Source organism: Meles meles, chromosome 7 (genome assembly GCF_922984935.1).
Source record: "Meles meles chromosome 7, mMelMel3.1 paternal haplotype, whole genome shotgun sequence".
Classification (NCBI taxonomy): domain Eukaryota; kingdom Metazoa; phylum Chordata; class Mammalia; order Carnivora; family Mustelidae; genus Meles; species Meles meles.
The window spans coordinates 124,719,477-124,745,786 of record NC_060072.1 but is presented as its reverse complement, the minus strand read 5'-3'; the positions used below and the strand labels follow the sequence as shown (position 1 = coordinate 124,745,786).

The window sequence follows — 26,310 nt, the reverse complement described above, 5'->3', positions numbered from 1 at the left end:
ACTTTGGATGAGTTGTACTTTACTTACCTTTTTAGAGTACCTTTTTTGTATCCAGTAAGTTTTATCTTCATGTATTTATCCATCCTCTCTTCTACATTTGGGATCTTGATGATTAAACCGTGCAGTTTCTTTGAAGATACACGCTTCTAGTCCAAATGTGATCATCCATTGAAAATTACAGAACTGTTAAGCATTTTGAAGTATTTCATTTGAGCCAAATAGCCCTTGATTTGAAATTGTTTCGCTCATTGCCTTCACCTTCTCCCTAGTAGTTGTGGATATAAAAAAACACAAGTGCATGAAAACAAACTGCTGATATGCTCTGGGTTTGATTTGCTTCCTATTCCCTGGTTGGGATTAGGAAAGATGGTTTCTTGGGTGTGCATTATGAAACTGTATTATAAGAAAAAGGATGTAAATGCTCTCCTTCATCGTGGTGTAATTTTCACAGTGGCTTTGACTTGCCTTGCTACCTGCTACTTTGCCACACTCGTGTTTGGTATAGGTGTGCACAAGCATTTGGTGACAATGTAATGTTGGTATAGACCCACGGATCTCTCTCTCTCTCTCTCACACACACACACACACACTCATACACGGTTTTTCTGTTTGTTTTTGTCTTTCTTGGGCAGGAGCATTTGCAGTGTCTTTTCATTTGAGAAAACATAGGGGCTACCATAATTATTAACATAGGACTGTCATCTGCCCTGGGCCCATTCATATTTATTTATATATAAGTTAAATTTTGAAAGTAGAGACAAATTCCAGCCTAAGCAATACTGACTTAACTTTTGAAAGCTTTAATTTATAAAAGAATCCTCATTCTGTAGCTAAACAAAACGCTTTAGAAGTATTTATTTACTGGTGATTGCGTTTGTAGGCCATGGACCTTGTTGGTGGGGGGTTTTTGCTCCAGTGTTTCTGCTCTGGTTTTTGATGAGCTCTGGCTTGGGCTTCGGCTTGGGCTGAGGCTGTCTTGGGAAACCGTAGAAGTACCCTTGTGAGGCAAGAGAGTAGAGTTCCGCTTTCCTTCCTGAAGCCTGGCCTTCAGTCAACAGAGAGAGCGAGCTTGTTTGTGGGCTGAGTGAGGGAGGAGGCAAAGGACCCTTGGTTTCCTTCCCAGCCCTACCTGTTGCGTAACCATCATATCTCCTGGCACCTGTGAGCTCACTGTACTTTTTTGTTTGATTAGTACCTCCCCCAAGGCCTGGATGAACTCTGTCTTGCCCAGAACTTGAGAGCAAGCTTAGACTGAACAGAAGTACTTACGCTGTTCCTGAGTTGAGGACATTTTCCTGCATATATATTTTTATAAAGAATGCTAAAGCCTTTTTGCTGAAAAGGTGTTTTATTGTTGAGTCTTTCTAAACTTCCGTAGGACTTAGATCTCCAGGGGGTATACTCTTAACACGGATGTGTGCATGGCTGTGTGCACACACACACACACACACACAGACACACAGACACACACTCACTGAAAAACACAACTCCCCATGACACAACACAACACAGTGCAGCACATACCCTCTCCTTCATTCCATGGCGATGACTTTGGCACTTGTTTGTCAAGAGATGTATTCTTCACTCTATTTCTGTATGAATTATTGGCAGCTATATCCGTTAAATCCGTGACGATTTTCTGGATTCAGGTAAAACACAGAAGTTATTAGTGAAGTGTGAGAGATGTAAGGAGAAACTCAGCGTTGGGTGAAGGTTTGAATATCAGAACAAAGATGATTATTTGTGAAACAGACATCAGAGAATTGAGTCCCAAGAGGAAAGGACTTTCAGACAAGGACCAGAGGAACCCATTCTGAAGCTTTGAAAATTCCTGATCTCTTTTCTTCAGGATAAATGTGTATCTTTACACCACATAGCAGCCTCCTTGTGTTAAAGCATACCTGTGCTTGGGACGCCGGGGCCTTGGGGGCGCCATTCACTCTGCCACCAGCCAGCCCACAGCCCACATGGGGTCACCTCCCACCCCATTCCCTTTCTCCCTGCAGTTACCTCTGTGGGCTCCTGCAGCCCTGGGCCTCTGGCGACTTGCCTCGGAGGACTGCTCTGTGTTCCCCCTTCTGACCTAAATTCTACACTTTCTGTATGCTGTGACTTTTGCCTGGCGATCAACCAGTTTCTCCTCCAGAAGTCTTTACCTCCTGGTCCTTGGTGAACTCGGCTCTTTGAATTTGCTGCTGCCTCATGGGAGATGGCATGTTCTTGCACACCCCAGCATGGGGCCTCTGCTCCCCGTGGCTCCACACCTATCCTTGCTTTTTGATTCCTTGTCCTTTTAGGCTCCTGACCGCCATGGTCTTCTGCTCTCTGTGCTATCATTTGCTAGTTACAGCTCCTCATCCACGGAAAATTTTGGCCCCTGTGTGGCAATCTTCGCTCTAGGCTTCAGGAGTTCTTAGAGCTCACCAGGTGATCCCAGTGGAGCCAAGGTGGGGGAGCAGCAGGCCTGCTTTGCCTGGGCCTGTGCCTGGGACTTTCTCCTGTAGTGGACACTCAGTTTTAGAACCATCCTGGTTTCTCCAGATGCAGGACTTTCAGTGCTCAAACTGGAACAAGTGGGTCACCCTCGAAGAGTCACTGTCCTAGATCTTGATAATACCGAGAGCTGCTTCTGCTCTGGAATTCACAGGTTCCATTTCCTGGCCGGGACTTCCTATCTAGTTCGTCTGACAGACTGTCCCAGGTAACATCAGAGATTCACCTTCCAGGTCTATTTCCAGCTCCTCGCCCCCATTTACGTCTTGAGAGTCTGTCGCAGCATCTCTGCTGTTTGATTCCGTGGCCAGCATTTCATTGCGCACTTCTCAGATTCCCTTCTGCCTGTTTTGTTGGCACATCTCAACCCTGGTGGATCAGGCAGCCTGCTGGACTGGGTCTGGACTGCCAGATTCTTCAGAACAGGTCACAGATGCCACTGTAAGATGCTGGGCCCCACCTTCAACAGAGACTCAGCACTGCCAGGAAGTTAAGCTCTCACTCTCCACAGTGACTATATCCAACCTTCTCAAAATGTAAATCTCCAGCTTTAAAGTCAGCCACATCTCTGCTACTTGTCCTTCCCTCTCAGCCGATCATCTTCCCACCACTAAGAAAATAGTCATGTGAAGGCCATGTTCTCTTCTTCCTTCTGCCCCTCTGCTCGTTCCTGTATCCTTTTTTTTTTTTTTTTTTCTGTTCATAATGCATGAAATATCCCTCTGACTTTCTGGAACCACCACTCTCTCCCACCTTCTGTTTCTCTACCACCACTCTCTCCCACCTTCTGTTTCGACCTCCCTCCTGGTGTTTTTTTCTCAAAAAGATTTGTGAATACTCAAGTCTCTTCCATCTTAAAAGCAAAACAGAGGAGCACCTGGGTGGTTCAGTCAGTTAAGTGCCTGCCTTTGCCTCAGGTTATGATCCTAGGATCCTGGGGTTGAACCCTATGTCATGGTTCTTGATCCGTGGGGAGTCTACTTCTCCCACTCCCTCTGCCTCTACCTTCGCTTGAGCTGTCTGTCTGTCTCTCTCAAGTAAATAACTAGTATCTCAAAATAAAACAAAACCAGAAAGAACAAACACCATGAAACCCATTCCTTCCCTGGTGCCCTCCTCTTTTGACTACCTCTTTATCTCTCCTTCCCTTTGATGAAACTTCTTGAGAGGATATTCACCTTTCTGGTTTATACTAGTTATATACTGTTGCCTAACAAATTATCATAAACTTTATGCATTTCTTATCTCACCATTTCTGTGGGTCAGGAATCCAGGCACAGCTTATCTGGGTTCTGTGCTTCAGGCTCTTCCAGGCTGGGGTCCATGTATGCACAGGGCTGTGGTCTCATCAGAGGCTCAGCTGGGGAAGGATTGCTTCTAAGCTCACTGAGGTTATTGGCAGGATTCATTTCCTTGCAGTTGTGGGACTTAAGTCGCCCTTTGTTCCGAGGTCTTTTGCCCTTGCATGTTACATGGGGTTCCACTGACTTCATAGCAGCCCCTAATAGAGAGAGACTCTGGAAGCTGTAATCATAGGGGGATACTCCATCACCTGTGCCCTGTTCTATTGGTTAGAGGTGAGTCACAGGTCCTGTCCCCACTCAGAGACAGGGTATTATTAGAGGGGATGAGAGGTGGGAGATGAGGTTTGTCTGTCCACCATACAGTTCATGTCTCACTGCCCAACTAAGTTTTGATTTCAGTGCAACCCTGCTCTCGAGCCCCTTCTTTCTTTTTCTGATTAATCTGAGACTTCTGCTCAAGATCTGTACTGGCACATGTCCACTGAGGGCTGGTCACTGGGCCTGTGTTTCATCTCAAAGACCATCGCAATGGATGTCTGCAACCTGGTCTCGGGGGTTTCTAGCCTGCTTCTCTTAAAACTCAACGGACTGGGGCGCCTGGGTGGCTCAGTGGATTAAGCCGCTGCCTTCGGCTCAGGTCATGATCTCAGGGTCCTGGGATCGAGCCCCGCATTGGGCTCTCTGCTCCGCGGGGAGCCTGCTTCCTCCTCTCTCTCTCTGCCTGCCTCTCTGCCTACTAGTGATCTCTCTCTGTCAAATAAATAAATAAAATCTTTAAAAAAAAAAAAAAAAAACTCAACGGACTGCACTGCTGCTGCTTCGTTAGTTGGCATATTAACCTCATGACAGCAGGTGCTTTGTTTTGTCCACTTTATCCTGGGTGTTGAAGTGTGATGGGCATCTGCTACAGCCTCGATAAATATATAGCCTAATGAAAGACTTTTTTATATTCAACCCAGTTTTTTTTTTTTAAAGATTTTATTTATTTATTTGACAGAGAGATCACAAACAGGCAGAGAGGCAGGCAGAGAGAGAGGAGGAAGCAGGCTCCCTACAGAACAGAGAGTCCGATGTGGGGCTTGATCCCAGGACCCTGAGATCATGACCTGAGCCGAAGACAGAGGCTTAACCCACTGAGCCACCCAGGCGCCCCACAACCCAGTTTTTTAAAGTGTGATTGTTTTGTTTCTTTGTAGAAACTGTGAAGACCGGGACAATGGCATTGAATATTACCGTTCTCGAGGTACTAGGAATGTCTGTAATGCTGTAATAGTTTGCAGCTTTGGATTGTTGTTGACTAGAAAGTAACATTATAACAGGAACTAAGTGGATGTTTTCTTATTTCCATGGAGTTCTGGGTGCTTTTGGTTGGAAGGGTGTATGTGTGTATAATTTGGTCTGTAGGATTCACAGAATTGCCTTTGTAATTTTGGTAAGAGGAAGTAAAAACAGATGATAACAGTGTGTTATCAGGTACCATCATCTGAATCACTCTGTTCTTACCCCAGATGTATTTTCATAATTTTTTTGTTTTGTTTTACTTGTGTTTAACCAGTAAGTAGAAGGTAATTGTCTTTAGAGATCTACATCTTTGCTTTCTGAGGTCCTGTTTTCTTTGTACTATCTGCTTTAAGAAAGTGTTTGGCAATAGAACGCTGAAGTAGATTAGGTATTTGAGAGCCTAGTTATTTAGAGACTCTGTGTGGGCCAGAAGAGGAAGGATTCCACCTAATGCAGACACAAGGAATCTCTCAGAAGTCTTGCAGCAATCTCATTTAAGGTAGAAATCAGTCACAAGCAAACAATAATATATGGGCTTATTTGTTAAAGAGATCCTTCATTCTGAAGTTCTGAATTCTTCAACTTTTTGATCTCAGGACCCTTTTACTCTGTTAAAAGGTGTTTGAGGACCCCCAAATAACTTCTTCTGTTGTAATGTATCTTGATATTTACTGTGTTAGAACTTAAAACGTAAAAAAATGGAAAAGTACTTAAAAATGACAAAGAACAAAAAAAAAAGACAAAGAACAATACACCCATTACATTAAACAAAAAGACCATTTGTAATGAAAATAACTTCTGAAACAAAAGGAGTGACATGAATGACATTGTTTGACATTTGTGTAAGTCTCTTTAATGATTATTTTTAATGAAAAATAACTATTTTCCAACACCTCCCCCTCCCCAGAAACATTTAGTGGGAAGAGTGGTACTGTTTCCCATCGTGTGGTACTGTTTCCCATAAAAACCCCTGTTTCATAACCAGCTTTAATAGAAAGTAGCTGGATTCTCTTGTCTGCTTCGCCCTGCAGTGTGTTGACAGGTTGGGTGGAAGTGTGCAGAAACTCTAGTCTTGCACAAATGTGCCATTGCGAAAGGGAGGAGCATTGAAATTACCTTTTCGGATAATTATGGATATTCTTCTTTGATACTACATTAAAACATGACTAGTGGTAGTTTTTTAGAGGTTATGCACAATGTAGATTCTGCAGCCATAACATATGTCTCAACGGAGTCTGTTACTTTAAAATTCATTAATGTATCTTGCATTCTAAATAGGACAGAAGAGGGATGGTTAAGTCAGTTACCAGACATCTGTGTAATGGAGTATTATGCAACCATATTTAAACAATGTTTTGTCACAGATGAAGTACTTACCATTGTAATAAATTGTCTAATGATCCTAATTTTGCTAAAGAATGAAGAGGTGTGTGTATTAATTGAAAGGAAAATATAGCAAAATATAGGTATGTTTAGTGATGCATTCATGGATGACATTTCATTTTCTTTATACATTTATATATTTTCCAAGTTTTCTACAATCTGCACATTGCTTCTAAAACCAAGGAAAAATAAGTGGTTGTTGCTGTTGTTTTTAAGGGAGAATAAATATATCTGTTAAACTATTTCCCTTATCCCGAAGCCAACTTTTACAAGAAAACCCCCAATATTTCCAGTTGGAGTGGTAGCAAGATCCATTTCTTCCCCCTTAAATTTTTGTTAATTTAACAGACTAAAGTAACCTTTCTTTGGCTATTTTAAGCCTCAGAACTTTGCCTTTTTATTTCAGTGGCAGTTAATTGGTTTATTAGAGAAACTTTAGTAAGGAATTATTCAAGAAAAGTATTAGTTGTTGAGCTATATAGCAGAGACATAATTTGCCTTTTCTCATTTATGTTACACTTCAGGCAAACACTATTTCTTATCTTGTAGAATGGCAAAAGGATCTTGTCCTATGTGATTGAGCTACTCACAGTTTAGAAATATCCTGGAACTCAGCATGTAATTAACCTCTCATTTACTGCCTTGGAGTAGTTTATCAGTGTTGGTGTTTGTCGTATTTTTGTCTTTATGGTTTTATGGCTAGAAGTTGAAGCGGCTTCAGAGAAATAGAGGGTAGCCCACACCTGGGGATTAGTTCCCTGCTTACCCCTGGATTTAGAAAGGATGCTTGCTCACTATTATGTCCCTGACACTGTATTGTCCTAAAATATTGCTGCTTTAAGGCTTTTTGTCCTCAGTCTGTGGACAGCAATCCAAATCTGCTGATGGTTTGTTTTTCTGAAAATGGAGGACCTCATCCTGTTGGCATTTTTTTGTTTTATGTTCCTTATGATATAATTAAGTGATTATTAAGATGTCTCCAGAAGCTACAATACATCCATAAAGCAGGAAATTAGCAGTTTTGCATTCTCCACTTATCATCTTAAATATGAGAACATCCCTTTGATATTTCCAGCTGAGCATACAGTTCTGTGGCTTTAGTTAATATGTTCGTGACGCGCAGTGTTTGCACTCTCTCCCAAGACTATTTACTAAGGCACAGCTCGCTTTGAAGTGTAAACTGTGATGGGGAACTACTTATTTGCATATTCTAATACTGTTTTACATTAAAAGACCATTCTATCCTCTGCCAAATGGTTGAGAATATTCTACTTGGGGGCATCCCTAATGGTTAAAGCCATTATTAAGTTTGGAAATACTCTGATTTCCATCAGATTTTTGGACTTGAACATTTTGGAGGGCAGGGAATGCTCTCCAAATAGATAGGGTGCTTTCTTCACCTTAATATCAAAACCTCTCTTTCCACTGAATTTATTTTTCAGATCTGACCTCATCTTTTGTGTAATAGACAAGACTTGGAAGGATCTGCAGATTCCAAGTAAGGAAGGAGGACTGTTACTATCACTGTATTACCAAAACCATCAGCTTTGTAACCTGCAGGGGCGCTTTACCCCCGCCTACCTGTGGTATGTCCCATACTCTTGCTCCTAACTGCTTTCCCATCTCACCTGGCACCCGCTCCCGCTCCCCAATGCTGTTGCTCCCCAGGCTTCCTGTCTCCTCTCAGCTTCTGCCCCTGCCTGTGCGTTTACCTGGAGTGGAACTCTTCCCCACATAGCACCTGGCAGGCTCCCTTACTTCCTTCAGCTCTTTGCTCAAATACCACTCAGGTGTCTGCTCTCAGTCTGCAGTCTTCCCCGAACACCGAAAATGGCACTGCCTGGCTCCTTACCTGTGTGTGTTTACCATGGTACTTCCTTCCTGTCTGATAAATCCATACCTTCCTGTTCGCTTGCCCACTGCTTGCCTGCCCGCCCCCCCCCCCCCCCCCAATGTAGGCGTCATCAGGGCAGGGGCTTTGTTTCCTTTGCTGCTCCTTCCACACTGTTTGGGATGGCGCTTAATAGTGTCTGGCGCTTAATAGACATGAAATAAATACATGATGAATTAACAGAGGAATGAACTCACCAGCTTCTCTGTTGGGGGCTGCTATGAACAGATTGTATTTGCTTTCCAGGTGTCATATCTCCTTTGAAAGACAGGGAACGAAAGGCTTGCTGTGTTATACCTTGATTCAAACTGCCAAACACCGTGCCTGACAAGCAGTTGACAGTCACGTGTTATGGAACAAAAGGACACGTGGACGGCCAGATAGTTGTTTGTTTATGCTCACGTCTGTCTGTGGCTCCCAGCACACCAGTGTGCTCGGCAGACGGTGAAGATGGAGCTTGAGAAAGCCCAGGAGGTTGGTGGGAGGCATTTTTGATTTTCGAATTTGTAAATATTTGCACTCTGGCATACTTTGACTTGATTTTTTAATGGTCGGAATGGGAGGATTAGGAACCACTTTGATGAGGTTCTTGTTGAAAATAACTGTGTGTCAGATATTTATTATAGGCTGAATCAGAGTTAATGACAGTGGTTTCCTCTGTGTGCTTGAAAGAGTTTGCATCTGTGCCTTACTCCTTCTCAGAGGCATGCCACACCTGTCTTCCAGTGTCCTGGGTAAACCCCACCTGGTTGCAGAGCCCCATGTTGAGTGTTCCTCCCACCTTCTTTCCTGCCACTTGCCTGATGAGTCCTCCTGGTTTCAGTCAGGCCGGTGTCTCCATTATTTCTCCCCTGTCTGGGCCATTGGTGCTCCTTCAAACATCCTGCTTGGTCATTGCTGACTCTGCCTGGCCAAACCCTTTGCTTAGGGCTTGCTTCTGAGGTGCACACACTCTGACTAATCTCTGTCCCTTCCTTCTGTACAGTTTAGTCCAAATCAGTGTGTGATATTAATGTGTTCTGTATCTTGCTAATTTTTTTGCAAAAAAGACAAAACACTCTTAAAAGGGATTCCTGTAGATCTTTTATATCCCCCAAGCATAGGATAGGCAATGAAAAAAGGAGAAAATATGAGACCCAGTATGTTGACGGGAGAAGCTTGACTTTGGACCATTCCGGTCACCCTGTCTGAGGATGTGCGGGCACATCAGGGCACAGAGGAAATCAGGTTTGATTGTCTGGATCCAAACTTTGAACAGAGCCATGTGGGGGGTGGGGCCTGGCCTTCCATTGAAGCGCAACACGATGCAACGGACACGTATCTGAGGATGGAACAAGGAGCTGGGGGCTCAAAGGACTTAAGGTCAGGAAGACTGATGGAAATTGCTTGGGGGAATCTTTTTTAGCTGCCCGCCCCTTTTTTAAATACGGTAACGTAAATCTCCTCCATGTGACTTTACCAGAATGGAAGCTCCTTGAGGGCCGGTCTGCCATGTGGTCTGCCCTGTGTCTCTGGCACTCAGGGCTGGGACCAGAGGTGGTCAGGGAAGCAGAGATAGATGGATGGTCGGTCCAGGTGGTTGCTCTTGGAGATGGGAGGGAGAGGCAATGTGTGGGCTGCTGGTTCTTGCACTTCTAACCCCATTTCCTCTTTACGTGGTTATGTTGTGGCCCAGACCCTGTTGTAGGTTTCGCTGACCATGGTGGGTTCTCCTTTTGGTTCTCTACTGGAGCTAGACGCTGGTGTTTTGTTTTGTTTTTTAAAGATTTTTATTTTATTTACTTGACAGAGAGCGAGAGATCACAAGTAGGCAGAGAGAGAGGCGGCTCCCCACCAAGCAGAGAGCCCGACTCAGGGCTCCGTCCCAGGACCCTGAGATCATGACCTGAGCCGAAGGCAGAGGCTTAACCCACTGAGCCACCCAGGCGCCCCTGGTGTTGTGTTTTGAAGTTCCACAGGTGGTTCTGATGTGCAAGCCAGGGGCATAAACTATAGCGTGGAGCGTTTGAAGGAAGATGGAGGTTCACACAGTCCATGTGGTTCTCATGTAAATAACCAGCATCAGCGTGGCCTATTGGGGGATGTGTTCTTTTGCTGTTCTTTTCTTGGAGCCATACAAGTCAGTAGTTGAAGGGACTTCCTCCCCTTCCCCCCCCCCCCCCCCATCTTCCTCTGCTGCTTTGGGCTTCCTTTCACATTTAGTTCCTAGCAGCTTAAGAATTCAAGCTCCTTGGGCACACTTTTATTATACCTGGCAGAACATATTATTAAGGTGTTGAAGTGTTTTTAAAAATTCAGCACCAACGTGTAGGTGGCCTCCAGCTGCAAACACTGGATTTAGCATCTCCCTGCTTAGTGCCCCTCCCGTAGCCCAGTTTTCTAGTTCTCCCTGTGCTCGCCCCAGAAGTACAGCTGTGAGCAGCTTGGACTCTGAGTTCAGTAACGAAGGCCGATAGATAGGAAAACTGCCATCAGGTGAGTGGTTGCTGGTTGGCCGGCTTGATTTCATTATCATCCTGGACACTTCTCGACATTTTCACCTAATTTTGGTCATTTTCAAGCTGTGTAATAATTCAAACTGTACTTTGTGAGCAAGTAACCTTTTATGCTATGCATTTGAGCATCTCTAGGAAGGTCAAGGGAGTTATTTGCCTCTTCTTACACCTCAGGATGAAATAGTTTAGGTGACTTATTTACCATCTGACTTGAAAAAGCTAGAGAGAGCAAACTGGAGTTTGGAAAGGGATTTGCATGTTTGCATGTGATTGTGTGCTCAACACTCATATGCGTGCACAGGCTGGGGCAGAAAGGAGTTATGGACTGTGTGATGAATTCCAAAGCATAGAGATGCATAAAGCGGAGGTTCAGGGAAGGAGGAGGCGCTGGCACTGGGGAAGGCAAGCTGGAGGAATTAGGATAGAATTAGCTGGACTGAGGTGGGGTGGGTCAAAAGATGAATTGTCTTTTTTCCCTTAAAAACTCAATAAAGAGGGGCACCTGGGTGGCTCAGTGGGTTAAAGCCTCTGCCTTCAGCTCAGGTCATGATCCCAGGGTCCTGGGATCGAGCCCCGCATTGGGCTCTCTGCTGCACGGGGAGCCTGCTTCCTCCTCTCTCTCCGCCTGCCTCTCTGCCTAGTTGTGATTTCTCTCTGTCAAGTAAATAAAATATTAAAAAAAAAACCTCAATAAAGAAATAATGGCCTGGTTCCAAAACAAGAAGAGACAGCTCTACCTTGTCTCCCTTTCCCCTGGGGGTGGACTGCTCTAGGAGGGACAGAAGATGGAGCAGTAGTGAGGAGGCCAAGCTCCGGCAGCACTCCACCCAGCTGACCCACCTTTTCTTATTATGTGACCTTGAGCTAGTTACCTGGTCACTCTGCATCAGCTCCTGCTCTGTCAGGAGGCATGAGAAGACCTCCCTCATGGAACTGCCATGGAGGTTACATGAGATGAAATAGTGTCTGACTGGTGCCTGGAACATTTATTCAGTAGCTCACAGGCGGAGGAGTATTTCTGTGGATTACCTGAGATTCAACCATCACTGATAATACTGTTTCTATTACAGATTTCAGATGATTTTTTTAAATCCCATTTAAATCAGAAGATTGCAGTAGAGCACAGACCTGACCAAGGGTGGGTGTTTAGTAGGGAGAAATTAATTTAGCCCAGTGAATTATTTTATTTTATTTTTGCACCATGACCAATTTAGGACAAATAAAAATGTTTATGGGCTCCATCTCTTCTCCATGCAAAATTTATTGAGATATTGAATCACTTTAACAAATGATAATTGAGCATTTAGTATATTCTAAGCCCTGGAGTTAGAGTAATGTACAAGAGAAATGGCCCAGGCCTTCAGGTAGCTCCGTATCTAGAAGGGATCATCACGGAATAATATGTATCCAGCAATAAATGACGAGTTCCAGATTGTGAGAGTGGGACGCAAGCTCAGGACAGAGACTGAGAGTGGAGGGACCCCGGTTCAATGGGGTGCTCTGGAAAGGTGACGTCTGGGTAGAGATAAAAAGGGCGAGGATGAGCCAGTGTAGGGAGAGGCTGGGGATGGGTTGGGAGGGAGTGCTCTGGGGTGTGAAGACCAGCCAGGTAAGACACGTAGGATGGCCAGTGTGGCTGGAGTGTGGGGTGCAAGGGCAGGGGAGAGATTGGTGTGTGAGGAGTTGGCTGGGGTCCAGTTAGGTAGGGAGTGAGGGCTGCTGCCAGGGGTTCAGAGAAGCTATTGTGCCGGGGACCTGACCTAATTTACATTTTAAGATAATTGCCGGGGAAGAAAGTCCATTCTTAGTGCAGGTGTCCTGCTTTGATGTTTGTCTTCTTAATAAAGAAAATGCTGGTACTGCCTTTTTTAGCCACGGAACTGTTGGTATGTGGGTATGTCTGTGAAGTGGCAGGGCCAGCCAGGCCAGTGGCTGTGGCCCAGACACAGCCTACAGAGTCCCTTGGAGAAGGACCCATGGTAGGTTGCTAATTAAGCTGGGGGTTCTGTATGGCTTTGTTGTGTCAAGAGCAGAACTCTCCGAGTCAGGACTGGGACAGAGGAGAATGTTGTGACCTGGCTGGTATCTGGCATGCTGAGCGCTGACTGGTGTATTTCCTTCTTCAGTCCCAGCGTCCTGGTTGAGCCAAGAACAATGCAGAAACTCTGAGATCAGCACTTGGAGATCTGTGCTTGGGGAGGAGTAATCAGGGACTCCTTGATTGTAGATCTCTGATATCAAATTACCCACTTTCGAGAATCAGTCAGTTCTGATGACACACAAGGACTCTCAGGAAGGCCATTTTAAGTCATTGTTATTAATCAAATAGTGTTTTTGTTGTTGTTTGTTTACGCTGAGAATTGAGAAAGGCACGTAATGGTCTGTTACCTCAGTTTGCTTTCTCTTGCTGCCTAATCACCTCTGACTGTTGAAAGCCCCAGGGTGGCAACAAAGGGCTGCATTTCATACTCAAGCTTTAATAACCGTTCCTATGGGTCAGAGATATTAAAATATCTCTAATAGGGGTCACCCTACTAGTTGTATTAGAGCTGCAGATGGGTAAAAAGCCGATTTCTCTTGTTTCCCATTTTTGGGGGGATGGGCGAGTGTGTGTGGCTTTGAAAGACCTGTGTCATGGAGCCTGACTGTGTTATCCAGAGCAGTGTGTGTGTGTGTGTGTGTGTGTGTGTGTGTGCGCGCGCGCAGGCAAGGGAGTCTCAGGTTTAGTTCAGACTGTCCTGACTAGTGAGAACCTGTGATCTCCTGGTTGGGGCTCACAGGTGAGGAAACTCATCCCAAGAGGCATGGTCATTTTCTGAATGCACAGAGCCTGTGGGGTGACAGATTTGGGAATAGGACCTGGCATTTCTTAGGCCGGGCCTCTGCCCTCTGACAAAGCATGTTGGGTTAATTATAAAGGAAAGGGTCTGTAACAGATGCAATGAGGAAATAGTGTCCAGTAATCCCAAGTCACAGAGTCGAATCTCTCTCTGCAGTGAACCATTTTTAGAGAAAACAAAATCTGTGTCTTACTAGTGAGGTGGAAATAAAATTTATTTTAAAACAAGCATGAGGGGCGCCTGGGTGGCTCAGTGGGTTAAAGCCTCTGCCTTCGGCTCAGGTCATGATCCCAGGACCCTGGGGTCGAGCCCCACATCGGGCTCTCTGCTCCGCAGGGAGCCTGCTTCCTCCTCTCTCTCGGCCTGCCTCTCTACCTAGTTGTGATTTCTCTCTGTCAAACAAATAAAATATTAAAAAAATAAAAATTAAATAAAACAAGCATGAAAGGCAAAATAAAAACTAGATTAAAGACAAAGTCTAGGGGGCGCCTGGGTGGCTCAGCGGGTTAAAGCCTCTGCCTTCGGCTCAGGTCATGATCCCAGGGTCCTGGGATCGAGCCCCGCATCGGGCTCTCTGTTTGGCTGGGAGCCTGCTTCCTCCTCTCTCTCTCTCTGCCTGCCTTTCTGCCTACTTGCCTACTTGTAATCTCTATCTGTCAAATAAATAAATCTTTAAAAAAAAAAAAAGACAAAGTCTAGGATACTTTGTGTGTTTATTTTATAATCAGGCATTAAATTATAAACAGTAGGAAGGACATTAATGATTCTAAGCTGACTGTCATTCGGTACTTCATTTGATTAAAATAGTAGATGTATTTGTAAACTACTTTTATTAGATAATATTATTTAATCTGGCAGTTAGTCCCATAGTTAATTTTTTTCCAGTCTAAAAATAAACATTGTATCTCTGGAGATGATTAAATAGCTTATAGTAACAATGTCTTGTTTTCTGAACATTCATAAGTTCAGTTTGTGGTATTCATGCTTCTCGGTGCTTTTTTATCCAAGTCAGACTTACTGGTTGTATTCTCCCTTGGTTTGGCAAGCTAATGATATCTTAATACTTGGAAGGTTTTTTTTTTTTTTTAAAGATTTTATTTATTTATTTGACAGAGAGAGATCACAAGTAGATAGAGAGGCAGGCAGAGAGAGAGAGAGGGAAGCAGGCTCCCTGCTGAGCAGAGAGCCCGATGCGGGACTCGATCCCAGGACCCTGAGATCATGACCTGAGCCGAAGGCAGTGGCTTAACCCACTGAGCCACCCAGGCGCCCTGGAAGGTGGTTTTTATAATAAGCAGTGATAGATGTGTAATGGGAAACAAAGAGGTAAATTGCTAACCACCAATCTGAGCAAGTCTTGTCTGCTGCTGCTACAACTAACAGTTGAGTCTGACACTGGTCGCTAACTTGTTATACCATAGAAGCATATACTCACTTTGTTACTCTTGGTTGAAAAAAAAAAGGGGGGCACCTGGGTGGCTCAGTGGGTTAAGCCGCTGCCTTCGGCTCAGGTCATGATCTCAGGGTCCTGGGATCGAGTCCCACATCGGGCTCTCTGCTCAGCGGAGAGCCTGCTTCCCTTCCTCTCTCTCTGCCTGCCTCTCTGTGATTTCTCTCTGTCAAATAAATAAAATCTTAAAAAAAAAAAAAAAAAGGGCCCGATTCAGTAATTGGGTGCTGGTGTATTATTGGTATGTCTTTCAACAACTTGGTTCAGTTAACGTGATTGCTGTATTTTGGTTAGGTCCATTAAACAGCCTGGGAGTGCCTCTGTTTACCCACTTTTGTGTGTGAGGAAATGGAGGGGATGGCATTTGCCAACTAATGTGAACAGGAAAGAAAGGCAGAATGTAACCCTATTTTGAAAAATTCTGTCAACACTTATTAGCTACTTGGTACTGGTACTTCCTGTTTCCAAAACTGATGTTAATGCAATCCGGCTTTGCATTGTGAGGTGGTTTTTTGCCCTCAGCAGAATTCCTGGCATATTTGAGGCCCTGCCCTCTAATTTCTGCCAGATCCCCGAGCCACAACTGGCCCGGTCCGTCCCACTCCAGCACTGCCCGCCGAAGCTCCCTCCTGCCTTCATTCTGTTGCTGGTAGAGATCTTCCTTGCATAACCCCCAAGATCATTCCAGCACGCTCCTGCTGTGCTGAATTCCAGCCTCTGTGGCTCTCTGCCTGTCTGGTCTTGGCTTCGAATTAAGCCTGACAACTTCGCCCTCTCTTACAAACATGAGCTACCTCCCTTCCTTCCTTCAGTAAATATACTCATGATATGGCTTATATTACTCTCCCCTTCTTCAGTACATATTTCCTTAAGTCAGTGAAAGGTATGTGTGTGGGAGGTGTGTTTAAGGGTGGGGCAGAGAGAGGGTAGAAGAAAAAAATGTAAAGTTTGTGACTCTGAACAGGTGAAGTTGGCTTACCTGAGACACTGTGCCCTTTGGGGGTGGCAGCTGTGTCACTGGATCTGGGAGGTGATGAGTCCCTATCTTACAGGCCAGAAGTGTTAATCCACGTAGCCCTTGTAGGGAAGGACAAGGAAACCAGGACTCAGAAGGCAACCCCTGCAAAGGTTTTGGGATTCCTTGGGCAGAGTTTGAATTCTGGCCTTTCTATGACTGTATGAAATTGGACAAGCTTCCTAGTCTCTCTCTGGCCCTCAGAACCTACCTCAGAGTGTTGTGAAAATTCAGTGAGTTGGTGGGTGTGCACATTTAGGACTGTGCCCTGCCCACAGCTAATATTTATTGAATGATTATTTTAAGTGCTGTTATTGTTGAACTAAGGTCAGATGGCTGATGTGTGGTGGAGCTGGGTTTCAGTTTCTCAGATGATAAAGCTTAAGCCCCGCTACTGTTCCATACTGCCCTTATGTTACCCTCTCTCTGTTAACCAGGAAGAAAAATAGATCAATTTTAATTTCTCCTATACATTTTTCTGCCCCGTTTTCTGTGTGGTGGAGCTAAATGGCCTTTGTCTGGTTCCAGGTACCTGGGACTAGAGCCCTTCCTCTTATTCATTGTTGACTTTAGCTCCCTGGGTGGAATTTTTGTTCTGCTTCTTAAAAGATTATGCAAATAGAATGATTATTTTGGTATTAAGAAACATTATCTGAGTTACACTGTCATTTCTTTAAAAAAAGTAGGCAAATGCCATTCAAGTTAGTTTTAAATATTGATGTTTTATATCTATAATTTTGTGGATAGAGAAATTACAGAAACTGCTTTTTAAAATTGAGAAGAGGAGGGGTGCCTGGTTGGCTCAGTTGGTTAATCATCTGCCTTTGGCTTAGGTCATGATCTCAGGGTCCCTGGGATCGAGCCCCCAGGTCTGGCTGTGTGCTTAACAGAGCCTGCTTCCCTTTCTCTCTCTCTCTCTCTCCCCCCATTCATGTTCTCCCTCTGTCAAATAAATAAAATCTTTAAAAAATAATGAAGTCTATAAAAATATTTTAAGAAGGGAGAAAATACAGTACTTCCTAGGTCACCTCTTTCCCCCACATTCTGTCATAAGTGTGGAAAAAGACCTAGCAACAGAATTCTCTAGGTAATCTTTAATTTGTATTCCTTTACTCATTCACACACAGCTAGAAGAATTTGAGGTTATTCTTCAGTGACTGGAGTAAGGATAGTTTAAAGATTAGGTGGAAGAGAGGTGATGACTCTAGTATCAGCAATACTAGCCCAAATAACATTTTTTAAAAGGTAATGGATTTTAAGTGTTTTCTATTTGGAAGGGATAATGACAGTTGGCATAGAGCAGCTCATCCAATTTACATTTCTGTTGCAAATTTTCAGGTGCTTTCCCATCTTCAGAGTGCTGCTAAGTTATTGTGGCAAGTTTAAATAAATGAATCAGAGCAGGATTTCTCAGGCTGCATCCATTCGTGGGTCATGAAATCAATTCAGTGGGTCATAGCCAGCATTACAAAAACAATGAGACAAAGCAAATATCACAGTGTACAGCATATAGTAAAGATGGCTTCTTCTGGAAACTTCTGCTTTAGCTAATTTTAGTGCAGTGTTTATGGGGTCACTGAGTGTAAAGAGGATTACAGACAGAAGTTTGAAAACCATTGATCCGAGGTATTTTATAAAGTTTATCAACTTTAGAGCAAGTCTGACGGTGCATAGAAGGAAAGCGCTTATAATTATCTTTAACATTGATTTTTGTACATTATTGGATATAAGGAAATTTAAGAATGGTAACAGATCTTTTCTAGAACTATTATATTGTATAAAGTGGAAAGAAGGTTTAAAACTTTTAATTCTGAAGATTCACGGATGAAATTAGGAAAATAAAGTTGTTAGTGTCCTTCCTAATTATTGTGTCACTTGCACCATTGTGTGTGTGTAGATTTTGTACTATAAACTGAATTTTTAAATGAGATAAATTTCACTCTCAAATACTTGGCATCTTGTTCAATTTGACATTTGTAAGATTATAAACTCTAAAGAGTATTTATTTCTAGATTTTCTTCTTTGAGCCCTGAATTGCCTTGAAAATTTTTTTTTAAAGAATCATCTCATTTTTCATAGCCCTTTGGCCACATTTAACTTTGAATACTTAATCTAAGTAGGTAAAACTGTCCTATCCTTATTAAGCTTTTCAGATTAGCTTTTTTTAAAGGCATAAAGGAAGTAGTTAGCTGTCATGGTACATCTGTAGTTTCTTGTTAGGTAATGATTTTATGATTGTTTTTCTGGAAGCAATTAATATTTCCTTTATAACCCGCTGTAAGTAAAAGACAGCTTTTCATTATGAATGTGTTGACATGTCATTTGTCCTTGCCCTTTTCATTTAATTAAATTACAGTAGCTGCTATTTGTGTGGATTTCAAAACAGATATTGTTAAAGTTCTGAACTTTTTGACAGGAGATGTGAGAGAAGTCAAAACTGATGGGAAGTTTCTGGATGTTGAGTTCTTGAGTAATGAACCCTCTTGCAACAAGAGAAATGAAAACATTTAAAACTTGAGTAACTGCAGGGAGAGAGAAGCAGTTCTCCCATTTTATATGGAACTAGTGTTGGGCTGAGCATTTACTGTTACCGACCTGCCCTGTTCTTTTACTTAATCAGTATTGCTGCTATAGGATTTAAGTGGCCTGATGGTGTGGTAAGATTGGGGAAACCATCATTTGACTGTAGTATTGTTGGGTAGTAATAAATTGGATTGAAATGCCAGAATGAGTAGCCTGAGGGAGGGTATGTTGGGACTTGGGGCACAAGTCCTCACCCCTGGTGGCTGAGGCCATGAGGATTATAGACAAAGTGGTAGGTGGTTTGCATTCTTGCATGGGGGGAAGAAGGAGTGATTCATTTTGAGAGAGAACTTATCTGAGGGTGAAAGCTACAAAGTAAATAGGAGACTATTGGAGTAGTTACAAATTGCTCTTGAGAGCATCCTGTTTGAATGAGAATGAATGAAATCTCTCAATTTCTACAGGATCTGGATTATGAATTGCCTATCTATTCCTTACTACTAAAATTTAAGTGCTTACCTCTCTAAGGCCTCTATTCCAGAAATATATGTATTTTTGAAATCTTGAATATTTTTTAAAACACTGAGTAGTCTTCCTATTCCAGTAAGAATGAAGGCATTTACACTTTTTAGACATTGTGGCACCTGAGGTCTGCTCCTTTAAATGCGGGCTACTTGTTTTTAAGCTTTCATTTTCCTGTGTTGCTGGTTTGCCAAATGGGTTGCTGTTGTTTTTTCCCATTCTCATTTTGAAAGTTTCCCTGGGCCTGTTATTGTACATAGAGATAGACAAAGCTTTGGTGTAGCCCTGCGGGAGGCTGTGTACCTGTGAGATGGGTGACTGAAGTAATGTCTTGTGGGAAGTAAGATGCTTCCTGAAGCTGGGGACACTGTGTTTTGTTTGCCTGTGACTCTGCACACCACAGCTGTGGAAATAGCAAGGTCTGGTGTCTTAGAATGACAGGTATCTGGAGGGATCTGCATTAATGTGCAGAGTTCAAGCAGAGAAAGGTACCAGTCAGAGTAGTTGACTCTCTTGTTCCAGGGTCCACACCCACTACAGACATGTTTACATTTGAACTGCCCAACTGGCCCCCTCACCCCCCACCTGCCATTTGAAAAGCGAGGTTTTGTGTAGATGGAAAAACTAAGGATAAAAGCGTTTCCATTAAAAAGTCTCCTATCTTTGGTGGTTGTTGCGGCTCTTACTGCCTATGCTGTGAGGGCTACACACTTCCAAGAAATGATTCTTGCTGGTGTTTCCCTTTCAGCTTTGGGAGCCAAGGTCCGAAAGTAGCTAAATGACCTCACCCAGAGGGGCCCAGCGAGCCTCTTGTCAGGAGTTTGGAGTGCCTTTGAAGACAGTTGCATTGAGGATATGTCTTAACTCGGGCTGCCATAATGAAATACTAAAAACATAACAGAATAGTTGCCTTTTTGAGACAGAGCACAGTGAGCAGGGGGAGGGACAGAAAGAGAGGAGGGGGAGGTGGGAGAGAGCCCCAAGCAAGCTCTGCATGGGGCTTAATCCCACAACCCTGAGATCGTGACTTGAGCCAAAATCAAGAGTCTGATACCCAACCAACCGTGCCACCCAGGAGCCCCCATAGTCGGGGAGGGGGGGAGGGAAGGAGGGGGCAGTGGCTATTAAACAGTAGACATTTTTCTTTTATAGCTGGCAGTCCAACATCAGGATGCTGGCTGATTTGGTTCCTGGTGAGGACTGTCTTCCTGCCTTGCTGCTTTCTTACTACCCTCACATGGTAGGGGAAAGGAGAGCTCTGTTGTCTCTTTGTCTTTCAAGGACACTAATCTCATCATGGGGTCTCACCCTTATGACCTCATGTAATCACCTCACAGAGGTGCCATTACACTGGGAGATAGGACTTTACCATTATGAATGGGGGGGGGAGAGTCAGCCCATAACAGTCTGTGTGTGACAAAAGTGACAGAACTGAGTGTCTCCTCCACAGCCCCTACTCTCAGCTCCTCGTTGCTCGAGTGCCTGTTCCCATTTTCCCAGCTTCCTTTGTGTCTCTGGCGATCACGTGATGCGGTTCTGGCCAATCAGATGCAAGCAGCCCCCCCCCATCACCCGGGGCTTCAGGGAGTGACTTCCCCCCAGACGGAGGGAGAGATTTCTTAGTTGGGAGCGGCCTGTCCAGTTGCCTTTCCTCTGGGAGCTGCTGTATGGGGCTGTTGAGGCAGGGCACGACAGCAGGAGCCAAGGCCCCTGGTAACACTGCGGAACTCTGAAGCAGCCCGGGAACATCTGACGCCAGGTTCTTGTGTGAGTTAAAAACGAGCGCCTGTGGTTTCAGCTGCGTCTAGTCAGGTGCCTTCATATGTGTCCCAGAGCGTCCTCACTGATGTGTAGAGTCAACACAGAGAACCTGGAGTCGGAGGGAGGCAGTCTTGAGAGGAACCCGGCTCTCAGACTTGCCTGTGCTTCTCACCCTCAAGACGTGATACCACATTGTATTTACTGCGTGTACTTGTGTCCCCCGCCGGCTGTGAGCTCTGGCGTCCGGGACCGCGCCACTCCTCTCTGGATCTTTTGGGCCAAAGCCGAGGCTCCCCGCTGGGAGGAACATGGCCACTGTTGAAGTCCACGGGCAAAAACGCCTGGCTATGGTCTGGCTGGCCGCAGTGGGCTTAATATTCTCGTCTTGGTTTTGGTGTCTTCCAAAACAAGACCCGCTTAATGCTGTTGTTCACCGAAAGCCCATGAGGTAACCTGAAAAGTGAGTATGGAAAACAGACTTTAATTAAAAGTACCTGGGCTGTGTAAATAGCTGCTCTCTGGGGTTTAGTTAGAGCCAGACAGTCCTCTGAAGAACCAGACAGAGACATAGCGCCATTTTTATCGTGGAAGCAAAAATCAAATAAAAGTCAACTTATATTCTTATAATTATGAAGCATTTTAGCCATTTAGAAAATACACATAATTGTAACCATTGTTTTTGGCATGAAGTTCTCCTTCCTTTTTTTTGAGAGTGAAAAATGAAATTTTCTGGACAAACTGTATCCGTGAAAGGGTAAGTTGAGTGAGTTTGCAGAGCATGTTCTTTCATAGAAACAAATCTGTTTGACACACAATATGGCTGAAATTTAGCAGATTTGCGATGAAAATGATAAGATTACTGGCTGTCGTTTTATCAGTAAGGAAGCAGAGCCAGAAAAGTGATGTTAGTTTGTGGGCTTTTTATTTGAGGTTCTTGCTACAAGATGTTACTGGTAACTTATTAAGACAAAAGTGTGTTGAATCCCATTAGCCAGAAACAACCAGGAGCAGGTGGAGTCATACCCAAGTGTGGTTCATTTGGTTTGCTCTCATAGGCGAACATAGCTCAGAAGAACGTTGAGATTCTCTTGGAAAGCAGAGTCGGGATGGTGCTTGAGCTGGGTGTTCCGAAGGCGGGATCCGGGGAGTGGGGACCTGGGTTGGATGTGATCAGGAAGCAGGCACAGTTCAGTGATGGGGTATACTAACAATATTTATCTAGGAGGCAAGAGATGAAAGTGGGGTTAGAGCTGTCATTTAGTAAGAATTAGCAGTCACACCTTTTAGTGAGATCAGAGAGATGTCTTGTCATTTTCTTGGTGGCATTGTGGGCTCATCTGTGTCCCATTCTGAGCATTCTTTGTGTTCTGGTGGCAGTATTGGGGATGGCTCGGAAAGTTGGTCTTTACTTCTCTAGTTGCCGTAGGACTGATTTTCACTTTTCCAGTAGTTTTTTTAAATTTAATTTTATCCTGCATTCTGATGCTTGAGGAGGGGTAGGATTTAACAGAGATGAGATGATAAATGGGGAGTCTAAAGGGGATGTCTGAAGTTACTGTGTCTGTGCATTCCCTGGTTTTGGTGGGCTTTTTTGTTTGTTTGTTTGTTTGTTTTTTAATATTGTAGTTGTTCAGTGCTGATATATCAGGCTTAAAAAAAGGGCAGAGGTGCCTGGCTGGCTCAGTCAGAATGAGTGTGCAACTCTTGATCTCAGGGTTGTGAGTTTGAACCCCATGTTGGGTGTAGATATTACTTAAATAACTAAAACTTTTTTTCCTTTTTTTAAAAAAGGTCAAATCAATAGTTTTATCCTACCTGGAGAGGCTCTTTGATGCTGTTACTAAAGTATACTGAAAATTTAAATGTATTAGCATCTTTAAACATGCTGTTCAGTTATTGGTCAAATGGTAACATTAATGGTGGTGCTAGAGATTGTGCCAAATGCATAGGAAATGTAGAAAATCAACTGAGAAGATTCAGTATAGTCCTCAAAAGTGAGTCAGTGTGGAACACCACAGTGGGGACCAGTCAGGTATTGGTTCTAGTCCAGGCATCGTCCTTTTTCTGTGAACTTAGCTAAGCCATTTCATTTTCCTGGGCTTTAGTTTTCCCATCTGAAATAACGAGGAGGTTGAACAAATGGCCTCTGTGCGCCTTTAAAGTTTCTGTCCCTAAGTCCTTTTGAAAATAGTCGTCTTTTTTGAAAATACTTGGTTGGCTAGTAAGTCATAAATTTTATGAAATTACTATTCAGCTCTTGAAGACAGGAATTTTTGAGGATTTTGACAGCTACTTCAGCTGGCTGTTTTTTGTAGTCTTTGTAGTTTCCTTCCTCTGAGGATTGATGAGGCCTAACTGGGCCATCTTTCCAGTGCATCCCCTTTGTAGCTTCCTTACATGAATGAGGTGTTTCTTCCTAAAAAATGACATACAATAAAAATGCTGAAGGAGGGGCACCTGGGTGGCTCAGTGGGTTAAAGCCTCTGCCTTCGGCTCAGGTCATGATCTCAGGGTCCTGGGATCGAGTCCCGCATCGGGCTCTCTGCTCAGCGGGGAGCCTGCTTCCTCCTCTCTCTCTGCCTGCCTCTCTGCCTACTTGTGATCTCTCCCTCTGACAAATAAATAAATAAAATCTTTTTTAAAAAAAGATTTGCTGAAGGAGGCCTCTCTACTTAGGAACTTGCAGTTTGGGAATAAAAGCTGGTAGCGTTCTTTTTTTTTTAAGATTTTATTTATTTGATATATATAGAGAAATCACAAGTAGATAGAGAGGCAAGCAGAGAGAGAGGGGGAAGCAGGCTCCCTGCTGAGCAGAGAGCCCGATGTGGGGCTCGATCCCAGGACCCTGAGATCACGACCCGAGCCGAAGGCAGAGGCTTAACCAACTGAGCCACCCAGGCGCACCGGTAGCATTCTTTTTTGTACTTGAATTTTGTGAATATGAAATGGTGTGATATAAAAATGTGTTATGTGCAGATTTTGAAGTAATGTAGAAACTGGAAGAGCAAAGGAAATTGATCAAGAGTTGCATCATTTCAAAAATGGTAAGCCATCGTAAATGTACAGTGGTTTGTAAAGTGTGTGTCTGGGCCTGCCACGTGACAGCTGCATTTTAGTTGCCAGAAGACAGACCTTTTGTGTTTAGTTATCCGTGGCCATGGTGTCTGTCCCTGGTGGGCATTGAAGTTTCTGCCAATGTGGACTGGTGTTTAATGTGCACTTAAATCGAAAGGTCTTTCTATAGCCTTCAAAGATGTCAGGCAGGTGCTCACCAAGAGATTTGTCAATGGTGGTGCCAGTGATAGTTCCCAAACACTCCGTCCCAGTTGGTAGCTTTGTAACAGAAGTGCTGAAACCAAATGAAGGAGACAAACCAGTAGGTCGGATGCATCACGCTGTTCATTTAGGGGAAAGAGCACGGAGCATACTTCCAAACATGAGTTCATCTGGAGAGGCTCTAAAGCAAAGTGGTTAAGAGTGTGGGCTTGAGCTACCTGGGTGATGCTGCCCACTTATTAGCCTTTTAACCCTAGGTGAATTACCCACCTACTCTGGGCCTCAGTGTCTCTGGCCTTCCAATAGGGTGAATTTCAGTATCTTGACTCAGAGGCTATGTGGCATACAGTGAGCATGAAAACAGACTGCTGGGCCTGACCCCCAGCAGTTCTGATTCAGGAGCTCTCAGGCTGGGCATTTGCATTTAGCAAGTTCCATGGCGGTACTGATGGAGCTGAGCGTGTCACAGCATTTTGAATAGCTTTTGTACATGTGGACGCCCATACTAGAACATAGGGGGCATACTGTTTTGATAGGATACTGGTATTTTTCTCCTCTTTGATGCGTGGTGAATATTTCCCTTTTTATTGTTTAAAAAATAATGTTTAAGCCACATTGTAACCCAGTATTAGATATTTAAGTGGTTTCCATTTTTTTTTCCACCATCATAGATTGTAGATAAATGTTTTTATACAATATATTCTTGTCTGCATCTCTGATTATCATCTTGGAGTAAATTCCTAGAAGTGAATTTATTATGTTTTGCCACAGACTGCTAGCAAATTCTTCAGAAAGAATGCAGCAAAAATTTATCTTCTGACAAGTGGCCCATGAGAGTAGATACTGATTTTCTAAATAAAAGGGAATGAGGAGAAAAAAACTGTCATTGACATCATAAAACTCTTAGGTATTTGAGATTTGGTGGGAATAAGCAAGAAGAATATCTATGGATTTATAAAGAAGACAAAGATGTATAAAGAGAAACTAGGTGGGGAGTAAGAGGGTGAACTGTGCCATGATTCTAAGGTAGTTTTTAGGTTTATAGGATTCAGATGAATTTATTCAATTATGGTACGATATATACTTGATATAGGAGACTTTATGCAAGGAGGAATAAATAGTTTTTTATTTACCCTATATGGTACATGTGTATTTCTTCACTATGATATCTAGGAGCCCCCCCTGGATTTGGAGTTTTGGTTTAATAACGTCTGGTCCATGCTCCATTCCTAGGTGCATGTCTCTAGCTGTGGGCCAAGCAGTTGAGATTCTTTTAGGGGGACTTGGAGTGAAGGTGGCTGCATCTGGAGGTATTCAGTATCACTACCAGAAAACCTACTCACTGTAGATTTCATGTGGAGAAGTCCATGGTTCTTGGGAACAGGGGTGAATTGGAATGGAGGCCAAGGTGGGGGGTATGTGGGGAATATCAGAGGAACACCTTCCCCTGGTCCATCTGGCTCTAATGATGGAGCCAAGCTCTGCAGTCCTTGGCTCTAAGCCCCTGTGGTTGGGAGCAGCAGATAAGCTGGACTCTTCTGTATTATCAGAATGTTAGAACTAGTAAGGGATCTCAAGGGTCATCTGGTCCAGCCTTCTCTTTTTACAGATAAGGAAGTTAAATAATTTATTATTTTCAATTAAACTTCACCTCATAAGTTTTTAAAATCAGATAGTCAACCCTGGAACAGAATTGGCTGGTTATTCTTTCCTTGCTCTGGAAGATGTAAGCTTTTGAGAACTGAAGCCACCAAATGATAGACAATAAAGCCAATGACAGGGGTGACTTTGGTCCTATGGCTCAGTCATGGGACACGGAACTGATTGAAAGTCAAACCTGCACTACCCCTAAGTCACAGGAGCATCACTTGTGCCTCTCTTCAGATCTGTACACTCTTGTATGGTCCCCAAGGGCTTCAAAGTAACCGTGGCTATCGGGTAGCTCTCTTCTAGTACCAGCCCCATGTAGTCCAGAATTGACACGTACTGGTTTTCTTTGTGCAATTCAGAAAAGCATTTTTTTTTCTTCCCTTTTGGTAAACACATGTGACAAGTGCTTCTTTTTAAAAACAACAG

At 43.7% G+C, this 26,310-nt stretch overlaps 1 protein-coding gene across 4 annotated transcripts in view; it reads left to right on the top strand.

The window, feature by feature from the left end:
- FAM107B (family with sequence similarity 107 member B) overlaps window positions 1–26,310 on the top strand; it is a 224,111-nt gene that overhangs the window by 173,954 nt on the left and 23,847 nt on the right. Inside the window, exon 2 of one of the 4 annotated variants that reach the window (XM_046012402.1) lies at window positions 7,904–7,959. The exons of 2 other annotated variants lie outside the window; for them this stretch is intronic. The gene's annotated coding sequence lies outside the window, so the exon portion shown is untranslated. Of the gene's footprint in view, window positions 1–7,903; window positions 8,048–26,310 lie in introns of all 4 variants that reach the window. One more of the 4 variants, XM_046012403.1, reaches the window with a different exon arrangement.